Source organism: Lactuca virosa, chromosome 9 (genome assembly GCF_052849685.1).
Source record: "Lactuca virosa cultivar CGN04683 chromosome 9, Lactuca_virosa_CGN04683_v6, whole genome shotgun sequence".
NCBI classification, from domain to species: Eukaryota; Viridiplantae; Streptophyta; class Magnoliopsida; order Asterales; family Asteraceae; genus Lactuca; species Lactuca virosa.
The window spans coordinates 149217401-149234727 of record NC_136434.1 but is presented as its reverse complement, the minus strand read 5'-3'; positions in this window follow the sequence as shown (position 1 = coordinate 149234727).

Below are 17327 nucleotides of genomic sequence, written 5' to 3'. Positions count from 1 at the left end.
AAATATAAGGGACTGAACAATGAAAACTTCGATACATAGAGTGCCCTTATAATAAAACAACAACCTATCGAAACTATCCATGACCTTCGACACCTCACAACAATATTCGACATCTATAGAGACCCTCCAGTCTGACTCTGCTCGGAAGAGCATTGAATGCGAAGAGCTGAAAGCCCAGGTGGCAAAGATAGAAGTCGAAAAGCGTAGTTGGGAGGCTAAGAAGGTGGTGGCTCTGCTCGAGAAGGCAAGCTTGGCAGATCAAGTGGCAAAGATGGAGGAAGAAGTGAGACGCCTGAATAATCGTGTGGGGGCCCTGAGTTTGGAGAATGTTAGGCTAAGCGAACGGACGACAGAACTGGAGGTCGATCTGGTTGCTGAGAATGCTGCAAAAGGGGCACTGGAGAAGGATGTTTCGTGGATCCTTAGCGATGGGCTCAACAGGGTGGTGTACAGGGTTATCGAGAGCCCTCAATTTCTTCAAGGCTTGTTTCAAGTGCGGGCGGCTTGTATGGCGGCAGGGGTGGAGCAGGGAAAGAGAGCTGCGAAAGAGCTGATGACTGCCGGGGAGTTTAATCCGAAGGTTGAGGTGAACGTGGCCACTAAGACCGAAGAGATGGAAGATGTCATGGCGATTTTTACTGAAACAGATTTCGCTGTCTATCTTCGTCTGGGCAGTCTGGACATGGTCGGGCTCCACGATCTTTGTCAAGACGCTCAGAGCGATGGGTCTGGCCCTGGCCCAAGCTTTTCACCCGGTGATGGTAACACCCCTGCCCACAAGTAGTGCTATTTATTTGATTTGTTTTGATGTAACTCCTATGAACAATGTTTTCTATTTCTTGCTTTGTTTTTTGTTTTTGCTGCCCTCAATGGCAGTCTGAAAGTCCGGGAGTCTGGCGACTTTGACAATGTTCACTTTATATTTGTGGGTATGAATGTTTGTTGTTACCACAATTATTCTCTTATTTGGTTACTTCATGTATGGTTTATGTTGGCCATCACATGGTATTTACGCAGGGTTTGCTTATACCCCTGGTCTGAGTTCTTTTGTTTGTGAACTCCTTATGCTTTACTGAAGCTGGTCCTTGAGAAATTTGTTCTAATTTGCTGCTTAACGACCCTAGGTGTAGCCAAGACCGTCACCTTGAGGCCCACCAAGTTTTGTTTTTCTCATTAGTGGAAGGTTATGACTCTTCTACACTTATGTCACATGTTCTTTCATATGTTTGCTATGATGTAATTGATGAACATGTTTTGGGGGAAAGGTTATGAGCCTTTTTGATGAAACCCCCTGGCTGCCTCCTTGTAACGATTTCGCTCGTGTGACGTTGGATGATCAGTCCTTGTTGTCACACGGTAAATGTACACAACCTCTTTTGTTTAATTTTTCAAGCTTGAAAATAAGAAGCATCTCAATTGCTTTCTCTCTTTTTTCTAGTTTTAATGTTAGAGCGTTATAAAACTGAAAATGGTAATGTAATTATTGCTGGTTACATTTACATGTCAAAACTAATATAAAATGCCTTTGCTAGCATTGGATCTACCTTTATTACTCGTTCTGAGAGTAAAATTTACGCAAGCTCTGCCCATTCCGTGTTCTTGGAATGACATGCCCGTCCTGAGCCTCTAGGACATAACCATTCTTATGGGCTTCCACGATTTTGTACGGTCATTCCCAAGTGACACCGAGTTTCCCTAATGGTTCAGCATGGTTGGACTCGTTCTTTCTTAGCACCCATTCTTCAACTTGGAAGTTCTTGACCCGGACTTGGCGGTTGTAATAGTTCTCAGTTCGTGATTTGTACAGTGCTTGGCGCATCTGTGACGCCTCATGTTTTTCAGCGAGCATGTCCAGGTCCTGGCATCGTCCTTCTTCATTAGCTGCTTTCTGGAAACTCTCTGTTCGTAGGGAGTCGGCCACTATTTCCAATGGGAGGACTGCTTCTGTCCCATAGGTTAGACTAAACGGCGTTTCTACCGTGCTTGACCTTGCTATGGTAGGATATGACCACAACACCGTCGGGAGCTCATCAACTCAGGCGGACTTTGATCCGAGTAGCCTTTTCTTCAAACCATTAACTATGGTTTTGTTTGATATCTTAGTTTTTCTATTGGCCTGAGGGTGCGCCACTGACGTGAACCGGCGGTGAATTTTTTTTTCTTCGCACCACTCTTTAAAGGGACTTCCTTCAAATTGTGTGTCGTTATCCCTTATGAGGATTCTGGGAGTGCCAAAACGGGCCAAGATATTCTTGGTCATGAACATTATCATTTGCTTGCCAGTGACGGTGGCCAACGGTTCTGCTTCTATCCACTTGGTGAAAGAATCCACGACTACTGACAAAAATTTCACACCTCCTGGCGCTGGCGGGAAAGGTCCCACTATGTCAATTCCCCATTGGTGGAAAGGCCAGGGGCTGGTGATGCTGGTCCACGACATGGCCGGTTGATTTTGGAAAGGAGCAAATGGTTGGAATTCTTTGCATTTCTTGGTTAGTGTTGCGGCGTCGTTTTAAACGTCTGGCCAATATACTCCTAGGCGGAGTATGTTGCTTGTGAGCGCTCGAGCGCCTTCATGTACCACTGCATCCCCGTAATGGCTTTCCTCTAGGAACGTCTACCCCTCTCTCTTAGACATGCATTTTAGCCATGGGCTTAAATACCCTCTCTGGTACAGCTGGTTGTCTCTGATTGCAAAATGTGATGCCCTGATCTTGACTTTTCTTGCCTCCTCATGGTCAACTGGTAGTACGCCATGGCGCAAGTAATTGACATACGATTTGGTCCATTCCGGTGTAGTTGATACTGTATTAACCCTTTGGTTATCGATAACTTGTATCAGTATCTCAATTTCAATTCAAACATGGGTTTGATTCACACTCCATGTTATGAGAAATATTTAACATCCGAAAAGAGGAAAACACGGAGTCTTTTTCTAAAGAAATGCGTTGAGAAAGGGCAGATGTATAGAACTTTTCAACGAGATAGTGCTTATTCAACTCTCTCAAAATGGAATCTATTCCAAACATATATGCCATGGTTCCTTACTTGGACAGGGTACAGATATCTAAAGTTTTTATTTTTAGATACTTTTTCAGACCTATTGCCGATACTAAGTAGCAGTCAAAAATTTGTATCCATTTTTCATGATATTATGCATGGATCAAATATATCATGGCGAATTCTTCAGAAAATTTTTTATCTTCCACAAAGGAATCTGATAAGTGAGATTTCGAGTAAGTGTTTGCATAATCTTCTTCTGTCCAAGGGCAGGTTCTTACGCGCTACTCACCCATCCGCCACTGGAAACACCACTTCCCGTCTGACTTGCATGTGTTAAGCATGCCGCCAGCGTTCATCCTGAGCCAGGATCGAACTCTCCATGAGATTCATAGTTGCATTACTTATAGCTTCCTTACGTAGACAAAGCAGATTCAGAATTGTCTTTCATTCTAAGGCTTCTCTCCGAGAGCACTTCAACTAGCACTTTCTTTGTTAAGTAATCATAAGAAGTTGATGCTAACTTGCTAAGAGCGTCCTCCCTTGCATTCTTTCCCCGGGAGATTTGTTTTATGTAAAAGCTTTTGAACGTGCTAGTTAGACTTTAGACTGCATCTAGGTATTTTTGCATCCTTGATTCTTTAGCCTCGTATGTTCCATTTATATGGTTTGTGATAAGTAGTAAATCACTGAGAGCTGCTAGTTGCTTTGCGCCAACCTCCTTGGCCAGCCTCAGACCTGCTAGGTGTGACTCGTACTCTGCCTCGTAGTTGGATACTTGGAAGTCGAATCGCAGCGCGTAAGTGATCTCTTCGCCTTTGGGGCTTTGAAGGATCAGGCATGTGCCTAAGCCTTCCTTACTTGCCGCGCCATCAGTGTACAACTTCCAAAGTTCCTTTCCGGCTTCAGGCTCGAGTGGATCGACATATATTGTCGTCGCTACTCCCTTGATAGTATCTGGGATTTCAACTAGGAAGTCTGCAAGGTCCTGGGCCTTGATGCTAGTTCGGGAGTGATAATGGATATCATGTTCACCTAACTCGATGGCCTACTTGGCCAGGCGCCCAGACTTCTCCGGCCTTAGCAGAACTTGCTTTATTGGGTAACTAGTGAGGACATCCACCTTGTGAGCTTGAAAATATCTTCGTAGCCATCTGGCAACATACACCAGGGCTAGAACCAGCTTCTCTAAGGTCGGGTAATTGACCTCTGGCCCTTGTAGGGCTCCACTAACAAAATGGATGGGTACCTGCTTTCCTTCCCTCTCCACCACCAACACAGAGGAGATAGCTTCTTCGGAAGCTGCTAAATACATTTGTAGTGTCTCCCCTGGTAGTGGGCAGGCGAGAGCTGGTAGTTGGTGCAAGGCATCTTTCATTTGTAGTGTCTCCCCTGGTAGTGTCTCCCCTGCTTTTTCTGTCCATTTGAACTGCTTTTTGTCTAGGCATCCTTTGAGTGTTTGGTATAGATGAAGCGCCTTTTCTGCAGATTTGGCAATGAATCTTCCCAATGTTGTCAACCTACCGTTGATCTCCTGTTCACCCTTGAGGTTGTGGGGAGTTTTCGACTCAAGGAACTCCTGTATTTTGGTGGGATTGGGCAGAATCCCTTCCATGGATATATGATACCCAAGGAATTGCCCCTCCTCTACTCCAAAAGTACACTTAGCTGGGTTAAACTTCATCTGCGCTTTAGCTATCGTTTTGAAAGTTTCCTCCACATCGTGGAGCAGTGTTTCCTCTTTGCGGCTTTTAATTACCATGTCATCGACGTAGACTTCAATATTCCTACCAATTTGGTCGACGAATATCCTGTCCATTAGCCTTTGGTATGTAGCAACCGCATTTTTGATTCCAAACGACATTTTTTGGTAGCAGAAAGTTCCCTTCTCGGTGTGGAAGGCAGTTTTCTCCTCATCCTCTCGTTTCATCTGTACCTGATGATAACCCTTGTACGCGTCGAGGAAACATTTGAGTTGAAAACCTTCAAGGGATTGGAATTTCTGATCAATCTGTGGGAGAGGATAACAATCCTTTGGACATGCGTTATTAAGATCTGAGTAATCAATGCACATTCGCCATGATCCATTGGCTTTCTTTACCATGACAGGGTTTGCTATCCATGATGGGAACATTACTTCCTTGAGTATGTCGGTGTTCACCAGGTCGGCTACTTCTGAGTTAATATCCCTGTTCCGGTCCGTCGCCTGACCCCTCTTCTTTTGTTTAACAGGGTTACTTCCAGGCGCGATATTGAGGTTGTGTTCTATAACCTGTCGATCCACGCCTGTCAGATCTGTTGGTTTCCAGGCGAGAACGGTGGAATATTGCTTCAGAAGTGCTACCAGTCATGCCCTGGTCTCGTCTGATAAGTGAGCGCCAATTCACACGACTTGTTCTGGATATTCCATGTTTATTTGACGTTGTTCGTGTTGGATAAGGTGTCTAAGTCCATAACTTATTTGGTATATACTTGACCCGACCCGGCATGGTCCATTTGGGTTGCACTTCACCCAAACTAGTTATGGATAATTTTATGAGAGTTGTATACTTACGATTTATTAATATATTATAAGTTATAATATATTAATATAAAGTCATGTTACCTAATTAGTTTTAATCTTGAATTAATTATGAATTAATTTAGTGATTAAAAGGAAGACTAATTAAATCATGGGCTATTATATTTATATGGTGTGGGCTAACACTCATTTGGAATGGGCTAAGCTTATATGGAAGTCCATGGATGATCCATGGAGCTTTTACCCATGGATCCTTGGAAGAGGAAAAGACATGGGTTATTAGGGTTTCACCCTAACCATGTACACTATATAAACAAGCTTATGTTGCATGAAAAAGACACTAATGTGTGTGTAAGTGTGGTGGCCAAAATCAAGAGTTAGTATACTCTCTCATACATTTTCCAAGTTTGTGGTGATTTGTGATTTCCATTTGAGGCATTCACATTATTGGTGCTTGGCTCTCAAACTCCAAGGAATCAACAATCAACAAAAGGTATGTAATTCATCTAGTTCTTTTATGGTTAAAAGTACCCCATGCCATGCTAGATAGGTTATAAACCTTGGAAAATAATATTTTGCATGTATCTTAGACAAACATAGATCCAAGGTTTAATAGGGTTGCATGTACACTTAGGAAGTGTTAGAATGCTCAAAACCCAACAGTTCGGTGGAACCTCCCTCCTTCGACTTCTTTGGGGCTCGTACCAATTCGGGAATGGCTATGATCTGGTGGCAATGTTGTGCCTTGGTGTTTGTGAAGAGGATCGTCGCTGATCCCTGACGTGTGTTGAATTTAACTATGCCATGAATCGTCGATGACACAAGGTGTAGTAAGGAGATTGCCGACCGTCCAAGCAGAATATTGTGTTCTGCTGGAAACCGGATCACAGAGAATTTGATTGTTCTTGTGATTCGGTCCCTCTCTTCGTGACTGACCAACGTTAAGGGCAGCCGGATAGTGCCTAATGGCCACAGACTGTGACCGGTGAACCCGCCTAATGGTCCTCCGGTTGGGGGCCGTAGCCCCTCCTTCCACCCATCTGGTAGTTGCCTAAAACAGTGCTCATAGAGTATATCAGAGCAACTACCATTTTCGATGTATATTTGATGGATTTTCGTGTTACGAATGAATCCATATACGAGGAGTGGATCTCGCAGATCCCAGTTCAATGGTCTGGGATCTCTACTCGAAAAACTAATATTGAGTAGATTTCTCGATAGTACCTTTATCTCATCCTCCACTTGATGAGTCGTGTTTCTCTTACGAGAATTAGAGATAGTAAATACCTCCATGCCGTCATGCGGAGGTCCCTGCAGCAGATCAGGATGCGATATCGCCGTCTGAGGCGATGAACCATCCGATGACAGTTGCCGCAAAACTGCTCTAGAGTACTGGCCACATAATCAGTGAGATTTGTGCCATGAGCACCTGGATTGGGGTCTGTGTTTTATACTCGAGGTGGTGTCCGTTGGTTACCGCCACTGGTATTTGAAACAAATCTTCTACTGAAGACACAAATGTTGTTGGGCTTAGATCGCCGTTTTGCGAAGAACCAGTGTCGGTAATTGGCTGTATCACTCTGAGGATAAGTCCGGATGGCGCCAAATGTTGTGACATGTTCCACAGGGGGTTTGGATGTCGGATGATGAATCTGTCCTGGAAGCTTTCCTGAGAACACAACACAGAAGAATTGTTAGAGGACGACTGGGTGCTCTCCCGGGACGTCACTCCGACGATCAAGTTAGTTTTCTGAGAGAGGGAATTTAGGGTAAATTCAGTGAGGGAGAAGATGGATCCCTTCCTTGAGGCGGAAGCGATCCTTTTATACCTGTTACTAACGGATTGTGGGGACCTCATCCAATGAGTGTCATACGTGGCCTCCTCTAACTGGGAGAATTATTCCCACGTTAACTAACTGCCTGGTGACGTCAGTTCTAGGCGTCACCTAAGCTTCTTCTCACATCCTGATTGGTCGTGAGTGAATGAGAAGATCACGGGGAATATTCGTCCCTCGTGGATGGAAACGAACTGCCACCCGGGTGCTAGATTACTTAGTCCAAGGTCAGGCCTTGGCCAAGGCTCTGGCGAGATAACGTCTCATTAACACGAAGAGGTAACAAGAAGATCTACACTTCTATAAACTCATATTTGCCTTAAAACTTCCCGAACAAAATAATCCAATTTCCATAAAAGCCCGAACTGACACTTTACTGAAATACCCCTTGGCTCCAAAACACAAACCGAATTCTCAGTTCATCCAAATTACATTACCCACACCCAATGGGTCTAAATCTCTTTTCCTCAAAGGCCCTAAGCCTAATGATACTCGGTCTTCATGCCACCACCACGCATTAGGAAACGACTCGGAACAGGGTGTTACAACAATTTTGAATATTTATACATTCTACAAGATTTTTCATAATTAACTTAAAATAGTTGTGTTTATCAATTTATATTGATACTCAATATATCGTGTGTTCAATTGAACATAATAAAAAGAATATGTTTTGTAGTAGTTTTAGTTTGAACATAACATTCTTTTAGAATAAACATACAAATTAATATGGATTTTATATATTAGATTATCATTCTATTGAAAGTGATGAAAAATCTTCGTAATGAGTGGCTTTTGAAGCATTGCATGGGACATAAGAAAGCAGTGTATCATAAGTTAGTTTTGAATATAGAGGAACTCTGTTATATTACGATTCAAGGTTATGTGAAACCACATTATGAGAATGTGATGTTGAAAGAAATGCAGTTGTGGAAAGGAAGAGACTTTAGAGGATTTGCAATCAGTTGACTGATCATGATATGAGGAATTATCCATATAGGAAGATTATGTTTTTCATTTAATTCATTTTTCAATGAAGATTATGTGTTATTTAAGTTGTTATAAGTAACTAAGTACTCGATTATTTGTTTTGCTATTTTACTTTCACCTTGTTTTGGTTTATTATTCAACACATAATCATTTTTAAAACAACGTTCTGCTACTTTATCTTCACCTGTTTTGGTTTATTACTCAATACAGAATCATTTTTAAAACAATGTATGATAACTAATACTTTCAGAATATATACTATTACAAACTATTCTTAGATATTTTACATGTAAATGTAAAATACTTGGGAACCATCAGTTCCAAGTAATAGCAAACAAATTTCTTTAAGAATCTATTACGGCTAACAACATTTTTAGATTCATGTTTTTCTTACTTAATACCATAATATTACAAACAATTCAAAGAGAATGTTCATGTAAATGTAATTCAAATTATTACTTATTACCATACTAATACAAAATACTATTAAAGATTATCCATGTAAATTTAATATACTATTACAAACTATTATTAGAGATTGTCCATGCAAATGATACATCCTAGGAACCACAAATTATTGCTTACTCATATCCCTTACGAATCGGCCATTTCAAAAAAAAAATCACATTCAACAGAAATCTATTAGTATCACCAATAAAATCATTTCTTAATGCTACAAGTGTTGAAAAAATTGTCACAACCTAAAAACTTTAATTATTATTTCAACCATAACTTCAATAAACCATCATTTTTTGTTCATACCATAACTTCAAAATAGTAAAATGTTCCATAAACTAAAGACTACCGACTAAAGACCGGCATAAGCTAAAACCAACGACTAACATAAAATTAAACCAAACCAAACAAAATAAAAACTAATGTTTTGCAAACCAAACATTCAAAAGACTAACATTCTTCTGCAGCTATACCCTTCTCAACCACTTTTTCCCTTTCCTTTCTTCTTATCAAACTTCTTTTTTTTCTTTTCCAAATCCTTCGCCTCATCAAACAAAACACATTTATGCATTATATCTTGCTTTGAAAACTTATCAGCTTCCGTCAACAACATGTCTTTCTGCAGGTTGTGATCCAAGGTCATCAGTTTATACATATATTTGTACCTCAGCCTTGATAATACTCCAACATCACAATGTTTTATTCCTTGAAATCCTGTTTCACACTTCCCTTATCTATCTCCCTTGTAGAACTCCATGTGCCTCATCAAATATAGACCACATCCAGGACTACTATCAGGGACTACCCAAACCACTCTCAAGAGTTTGGCTTCCTTTTAATACAATTCACATTGCACTGGATGGTTTTGTGTCATCAAGTAGTTGCAAAAGAACCGTTGTCGCAATAAAGATCAAATACATAATGTTAATCATAATTTATTTACATATAATTTTCATATTTCTTAAAATATAATAATATAACTTCTTACAAGCGTTCGTGATATTTTTCCATATCTACTTTCCACTGTGCTGATACATTTCACATGATCAATAATCAAATATCCCCCCCCTCTTTAAGTCGAAACACAACATATAATACTTGTCAACATCAACTATCGGGAAGAAAACCTGCACAATCGATAAAATTTATTTAAATGCTATTTACATCTTTTTTTCTAAATTTTATGTTTCATTATAAAAAAAATACCAGTCCAACATCACTAAAATTCGTTTTGATATCTAAATTTCCAATGAACATTTCAAGTAGTAAAGTGAACTCCTTAAGTCTAGTAAATTCAAATTCTTTTTTATCCATCACTATGTTGTTCTGCAAGAACCAGTTAACCAATAATTACTATATTAACAAATTTCATTTATAATGAACTTAAAATAAAAACAATTCCCGTATACCATGAAATAAGTATTGAAGTATACTCTTGTTGATGTTCATTTGAACATCAAAGGAATTGTAATCAACCATTAAAAACAGTTTCCGCACCAGTTCACCTGAACATCAAAGGAATTTCAATCAACTAGTAATTCTTAGAGCATTACGAGTACATGTAACGCCCTGTTTCGAATCGTTTCCCATTGCGGGGTGGTGATCAAGGATTGGGTATTAGCAGACTTAGAACCCTTGAATAATTGAGTTTGGGCTCATTTGGAGGTGGGTGATGTAGTTTGGATGATCCGGGTATTCGGTTTGTGTTTTGGAGCCCAAGGGTATCAGTAAAGACGTTGGTTTGGGCCTTTTATGAATTTTGGATTTAATTTCGGTTGGTTTTCAGACTAAATAAAGTTTATATAAGTGTAGGGCTTCTCGTTACCTTTCCGTGGATATAAAGAACGTCGAAAATAGATAAGGGATGCAAAAGTTATGATCGTTTGAAGTTAGAAGGGTTTGGACCAAACCGGGTACACATGTCGTATAAGGGATGTACGCATGGCGTACACGGGTATTTGGACGTGGGTGTATTTGTGAATGCGCTGCTTTCCCCAAGGGAACGCGCTGCGTTCATCAAGCCAAATTAAAAACCTAATTTAGGCTCTTGGACCCTATTTAAAGACCTTAACTCACCTCCAACCCTCATTTCCTCTAACCTCCATCCTCTCTAACCCTAAGAGCGGAACCCTAGCCTCTTTTTGGGTGATTCTTGAGCTCCAAGGTGATTATGAGTATTTTTGGTGTTTGAGGAGGAAGAAGGAACTTCTTGAAGAGTCATAGCTTGACTTGGAGCTTTTGGATCCAGGCTTTGTGCACCTAGATCTATCTTCTGGAGGTATAAAGTCTCAACCTTGGCCACTCTTTCATGTAGATCTAGCTAAGTGGTATTTTGTTATGGTTTTGGTCCCTTTGAGTTGGTTCTTGTGAGTAGAAGCTACTCCAGAACCTTTGAGCTTCATATTTGGTCCTTGTTGAGGTTATGGAGTCATAAAGTTTGGATCTTGATGGGTATAAACCTTACATGCATGATTTGGTAGTCATTAGATGAAGTTTGAGACTTAGCGTTTTGATTTGGGTCCTATTGAGTTATGCTAAGTCATAAAGTTGGAAACTTTATGACTTAAGAAGTCCCTTGAAATCAGATCTGGAAGTTTGGATTGAGATCTTAAGGTATTAAGAAGTTTTAAGACATTTTTGGAGTGATTTTGACCTTTGGAGTTCATCTTTGGTGATTGGGCATCATTAAGCCATGCTAAGAATTAAAGCCTTCAACTTTATGGATAAAGTCACTTACATTTAGCTCTTCTAAGGTTTTGGACGTTTGGCTTAAAGGATTAAGTCATTGGAATGACTTTTGGGTGGCCGTCGGGAACGTTGTGCGTACCACTGGGGAACGTCGCGCGTTCCGGCTATGATGCCCGTTTTTTGGACCAGCGACGTATGTCGTGCGTACAAGCCATGTACGTCGTGCATACGTCTGATTAGATGGGATTTGGGCTTTTTGGATCATTGGACTTTAGGGCTTTGATTGTGGGTCTTGGTTGAGTTTTGGGCTTAATTGGTTGGGCTGAGGACTTTCATTAGAGTTGTATTTATTTATTGGGCTTGCCTTGTTGGGCCTTAGTGGGCCTAACGGGCTTGGGCTATTAGTGGGCATGATTAGTTGGACCATTTATCGATTAATGGATTTGGTTTGAAACTCAATTGATAATTGGGTGTTGTTTGTTTGGTAGCGCGGGGTTTCTAGCGGATTTGCAGTCAGAGATTATTCGTGGGTTCAGCTGTCGAGGTGAGTTTTCCTCACTGTACTTTCAGGTCGAAGGCACAAGGGCCGACCCTTTGGTTTGATAACTTGATATTGTTGATATGATGAGTATGGAATAGATATGAATGAGTATGCTAGTTATTGATATTGTATTATGGTAGTTTTGTAGGACTACCTATGATTCTGTCTGCATGATTATCTATGTATGTTGGTTATCCGTCAGCATATTATGTTGGGTTGAGGTTGTACTGCTTCGTGTTGTAGCCAACAAACCCTAGAGCATTCCAGATATGAGCTGAGGGCCGAGTAGGGTATGCCAGACTCATACTGAGGGCTCAGTAGCATTCTAGATACGAGCTGAGGACTCGATTGGTATGCCAGACTCGTACTGAGGGCTTGAGGGTATTGGAGCAATCCAGATATGAGTTAAGGGTCGGGCAAAGCATGCCATACTCATACTAAGGGCTCAGTAGCATTCCAGATACGAGGTGTGGACCGGTTGGTATGCCAGACTCGTATCGAAGACTAAACATTGATATTCCATGCAAGGCAAATGCTTGACCGTACACATCCTTGGTTTTACGACGGGTCAGATCTTGGGAGATTATGATTTTAAATCATGTTTTGGAGACAATGTTTTTTAAACAATTTTGTTAATAAATGAGTTGTTTTGAAAAATTTAAATTTGTTGAAATTTTTGTGATGTTACAAGTTGGTATCAGAGCCTTGGTTTGAGTGAATTGGAGGAGCACTCGTGTGAATCCAGTCTCAAACTAAGGAAAAAGGGGTTTTAAAAATGATTTTTAAAGCAAGAGTTTTGGAAATAATTTTTAAGGTTGCTTTCAAAATAACCAAAAATGATGTGATGTGTACGATCGGCCGGAGCCAGTAAATTGACCCCAAATTACCACACTGTTCTTTGATATTGTGATATGTTAGAATAGCATGCTAGTGATAGCCTAGGAATCTTCAGGAATTGCATGATAGAATTGCTTGATTATATGATGCCTGATAGCCTAGGGTTTTTCTTTTTATGAAATTGACATCATTACTGTAGTTGCTTAGTGTATGCATCATAATTGTACATAATTAAGATTATATAGCAAGAGAATATTTGGTTTGGCCTTATTTCCTATTCCTTGTCTGGTTGTGGGCTTAGGGTAGGATTGAGTATTCGACTGTCTATAGGATCCAATGTTATGTATGGCTAGCATACACGAGTTTTGCAGGGTTGGTGGAAGTTTCATGAGTGGGTGTAGTGTATAGTGGGTCAGTTCAAGGAATGATTATCCACTATAGGGAGAGTGAGAACAGGGCGAAGGTACACCCGTGGTGCGGGAAGTTTGAGATCGAGGCTTTCGTATAAGGATATGTCTGATTTTATCGCGTTTTAGTGTCAGTCGGCTTCTCTGCTCAAATGTTGCTTGCTTTGTGCTTTGTGGGACCCATGTTGATGAGAGTTAATCATCAACTGAATATAATAAATTACATGTTATGAAGATTAAATAATCTTAGAATGAAGGACTCAGACCTATTGCACAACTCTCGTCTGAGTCCAACCGTTGTAGGGTTGGGCCCTTTAGTCGAATGATTATTTAAGCTTGGTTGCATGTAATTGTATTCGTGAAGTGGTTAGCTGGCGTTGGTAGGGGTTCTTCAGCAGCTGATGGCATAGGGGATATGGGTGAGTCCTAGGATAGCCTAGGGAGTATTAAGTGCGGTTGTTTTGTCAAGGAGCGGGTTTCAGGAGTATTCTATGACTAGGACTTAAAAGACTCGAGATGATTCTTGAGGAAAGTATACATAGGTGTGGAAGGTAGTATTGGGCCCGTACTACTGGAAGCACATGATCCATACTCGAATCAAGGAAAGTTCCGGGGATTCTAAGGGCTGGCCAGGGGAGTTAGCATGGTTGGATACCATGATTTATGGCAGTGTTTCTGTTCATGTTGATCTTTTGGTTGTGGCCTCTCAGGAAAGCGGGTGGACCTGGTATGTGTTCTGAGCCTCAGGGGCGTTATTGATTTGGGTTGTTTGGTGCAAACCTAGTGAGCTTTGGTTTGAGGTTTCGGAGGTTTTGTTTGAGGTCGGGTATTCGAGTCGCTGGACTCAAGATGGGGGCGATGATTATGATCGGCTTGAGTTTTGCAGCTGAAAGCGAGATGGTTGGTTGATGGATTGGAATGTCGTCATCTATGGCACGAGTTATGCCCTTTCAGCTTTCCGATTTTCGGAGGAGGGGGAGCAGGTTCGTGTCTTCCAGAGTTAGAAAGGGTAGTATCTACTTATGTGTCACACCCCCGAACCAGACGGCGGAAACGTATGGGGGCTTGCGCGTGACTTCATCTTGGAATATCATTACAATGTAAATAACTGAAACAAGACAACACTATCATCATACATATCAAATGCAACCAACATTGTTTACATCAAGTACAATATCATAAATTACATGTTCAAAATAATAAATGTATGATGATAACAAAATATAACAAATTCCACCATTTCCTGCTGACCTTTCTTCTTAACGATTTCCTGAGAATACAAGTTATTTTGAAAAACGTCAACATATATAATGTTGGTGAGTTCATAAGCATATTTGAATGAAAAGTTTTGAATTGTTTGTAAACACCAGAAAATCCGATATTTTCTAAAAATGGTTTGAACGTGATGTATCAAAATCAAGTATTAATGCATGTGTGTTCTCTGTATTTGAAATGTATAAAAATGTAATCGAGATAAAAACCCTGTATTTTCTGTAGTACGTAAAAGATATTGTTTAATGGGTATTACCCCAGAAAATCCGATATTTTCTGTTTATAAAAGTGTTGTGGTCTCAATCCTAAGACCGAATTACAATATACGTATGTTTCTGTATCCACAAGATTTTATAGGTATTCTATAAAATTATGTTGGAGAGGATTTCTTAATGAGTCATTTTAACCATACTTGATTTTTGACGAGTTCGCCTGTCGTGGCGTTCTTAGGCGCCGGTTTGATTGACGGTAAGGTTTGTCACCCTAGACTGGCCTAGTCTAGCTGTAGCGAACAACTCAGATGTGGGGAGTCACCCCGTATAGATCTATACACAAACTCTCTCTCTCTCTCCCTACAGGAGACTCTGATTATAACTACAGGCTACGATCATACACTCTAGAGGTGTCAATCGACAAGTCTCACTAGATCATTTATTGTTTTCCACAAGTATTGAATTACGCTATGTATAATGTTTTCGTATATATAGTAAAGATTTGCAAAGCCCAGAAAATAGGTATATGAATGTATAAGGCCCAACAGACATGTAAGGGAGCAGCTATGGCCTACTAAGCATGTGATGTATAGACTGGGCCTAATAAGCATGTTAATGGGCCATAAAGGCCCAAATTTACATGTGATAAACATATTAGGCCCAACAAACATGTAAATGGGCCACAAAGGCCCAAATAGACATGTAATGTATATGTTAGGTCCAATATCAAGAAATTAACATTTATGGTCCAAATATATATAAGAGAATATTTTTGGCCCATTTTTATGGAAATTGACATTTTGGCCCAAAATATATAAAATATTATTTTTGGCTCATTATTGTCAAGATTTACATTTTCAGCCCATTTTTAAATAAAATGACACTTTTCGACTCAAGTTTTATGAAAATGACGTTTTCGGCCCATGATTATAGAAATTTACATTTTTATCTCACTTTTCATAGAAATTACGTTTTTGGCCCAAGTTTTGGAAAATTTTCATTTTTACCCCATGAAACCGTAGGTTTTCATTTTTGACTCAAACTTGAGTTAAATGACAATTTACTCCATAAAAATCGAGGTTTTTACAATTTAGGCCCAATAAAACCGAAAAACCCATTTTTAAGGACCATTATGCAAAAATTTACGTTTTTGGCCCCTTTATCACCAAAATATTGTAAAAACCCATTTCTTTTATAAAATGACTCCTTTAGTCCTTGTAAAACCGTAAATGCCAAGAAAGTCTCATCTTTTTGGTTATTTGTCAAAAATGGCCCTTTTTCAAGATTTTGTTTAATTTCTTATGAATCTTCACATGTTTAGCACATTTATCCTTATAGTAAGTTGTATGAAGTGTTGTAGTTCCAAATATTGTCTAGATCCATGAAGTTCTTTACATAATCGCAATATACACTTAGAAAACACACATGAACATGCACAAATACATAGATCTAAAACATAGCAACTTGTATTCTCCCCCAAAAACAAAGTAAAACCGAAAAATAAGGGGTATGAACTCACATTGAGGTTTGGATTCGGTTTTGATGAAGAATGAAGTGAAGATCTCAGCCCTAGCAAGCTCCTTGAAGGATTTTCGAACTCTATGAAGCAAATATGTATAAATCATGAAATGTTATGGTTTAAGAAGAGATTTTTGAAGAAATCAAGAAGCTAAACCATAGATCCAAGTGAGAACTTACCAAAGATGATGATCTTGGTGAAAAACCTCTTGAGAATACCCACAGATCTCGAAAAATCTAGAGGAATAAGGAGGAGTTTCTTGAGAGTGTATTGGAAGTGTTTGAATGAGAAATGGAGGTGGTATGGTGAGGGTTTCAGCCGAGGTTAATAAGAGAAGAGAGAGAGATGGTGAGGTGATGTTTTCATGGAAGACCACCATGCAAACATGAGGTGTCTAATGCACAAATTTCCTCATTTTTCCTTTTTTTGTTTAATAATCATAGTGGGCCGAGAATTGGGCTTAAGAGAGATGAGGATGAAGTGATTTCACCCATTTTTGGTCTTGTTCGAATTTATGAAGCCCAAAAATTATTTTTCGGCCTATTGGGCCCTTAAGAAGGTTCACGACCCAAAATGGTAAAAGGAATGGGTTTATGGCTCATTAAGGTTAATTAAATCATTTATGACCCATCATGGCCCATTGGAGGTAGAATGAATCATTCTAGGCCCAAATGGCCCAAAATGTTATAGATTGATGAATTGGGTCCAATTAGAACCCAATTAGGGTTTATTGGGCCCAATATAGTCAAATTGATGATTTATTGGTCCCTTAGGCCCAATAAGAGAATCCTAGTCCATAATGAACTTGAACCGGAATTTCTAGGGTTTCCAACCCTTATTTGAACATATGAGATGTATTTGAATGAACATAGAGTATAATATTCACTTAGAGTACAAGCTTTTACAATGGATGATGTTTACATGAGAATAGAATTTCCTAGCAAAATGCCAGTTGTGACATTATGCTAGTTTGAGTTATGTTTTGGTTTCAACACTACTGGGTGGTAGTTCGAGCCCTAAGTGGGGGAGAACTGGAATTCTCGGGTCGA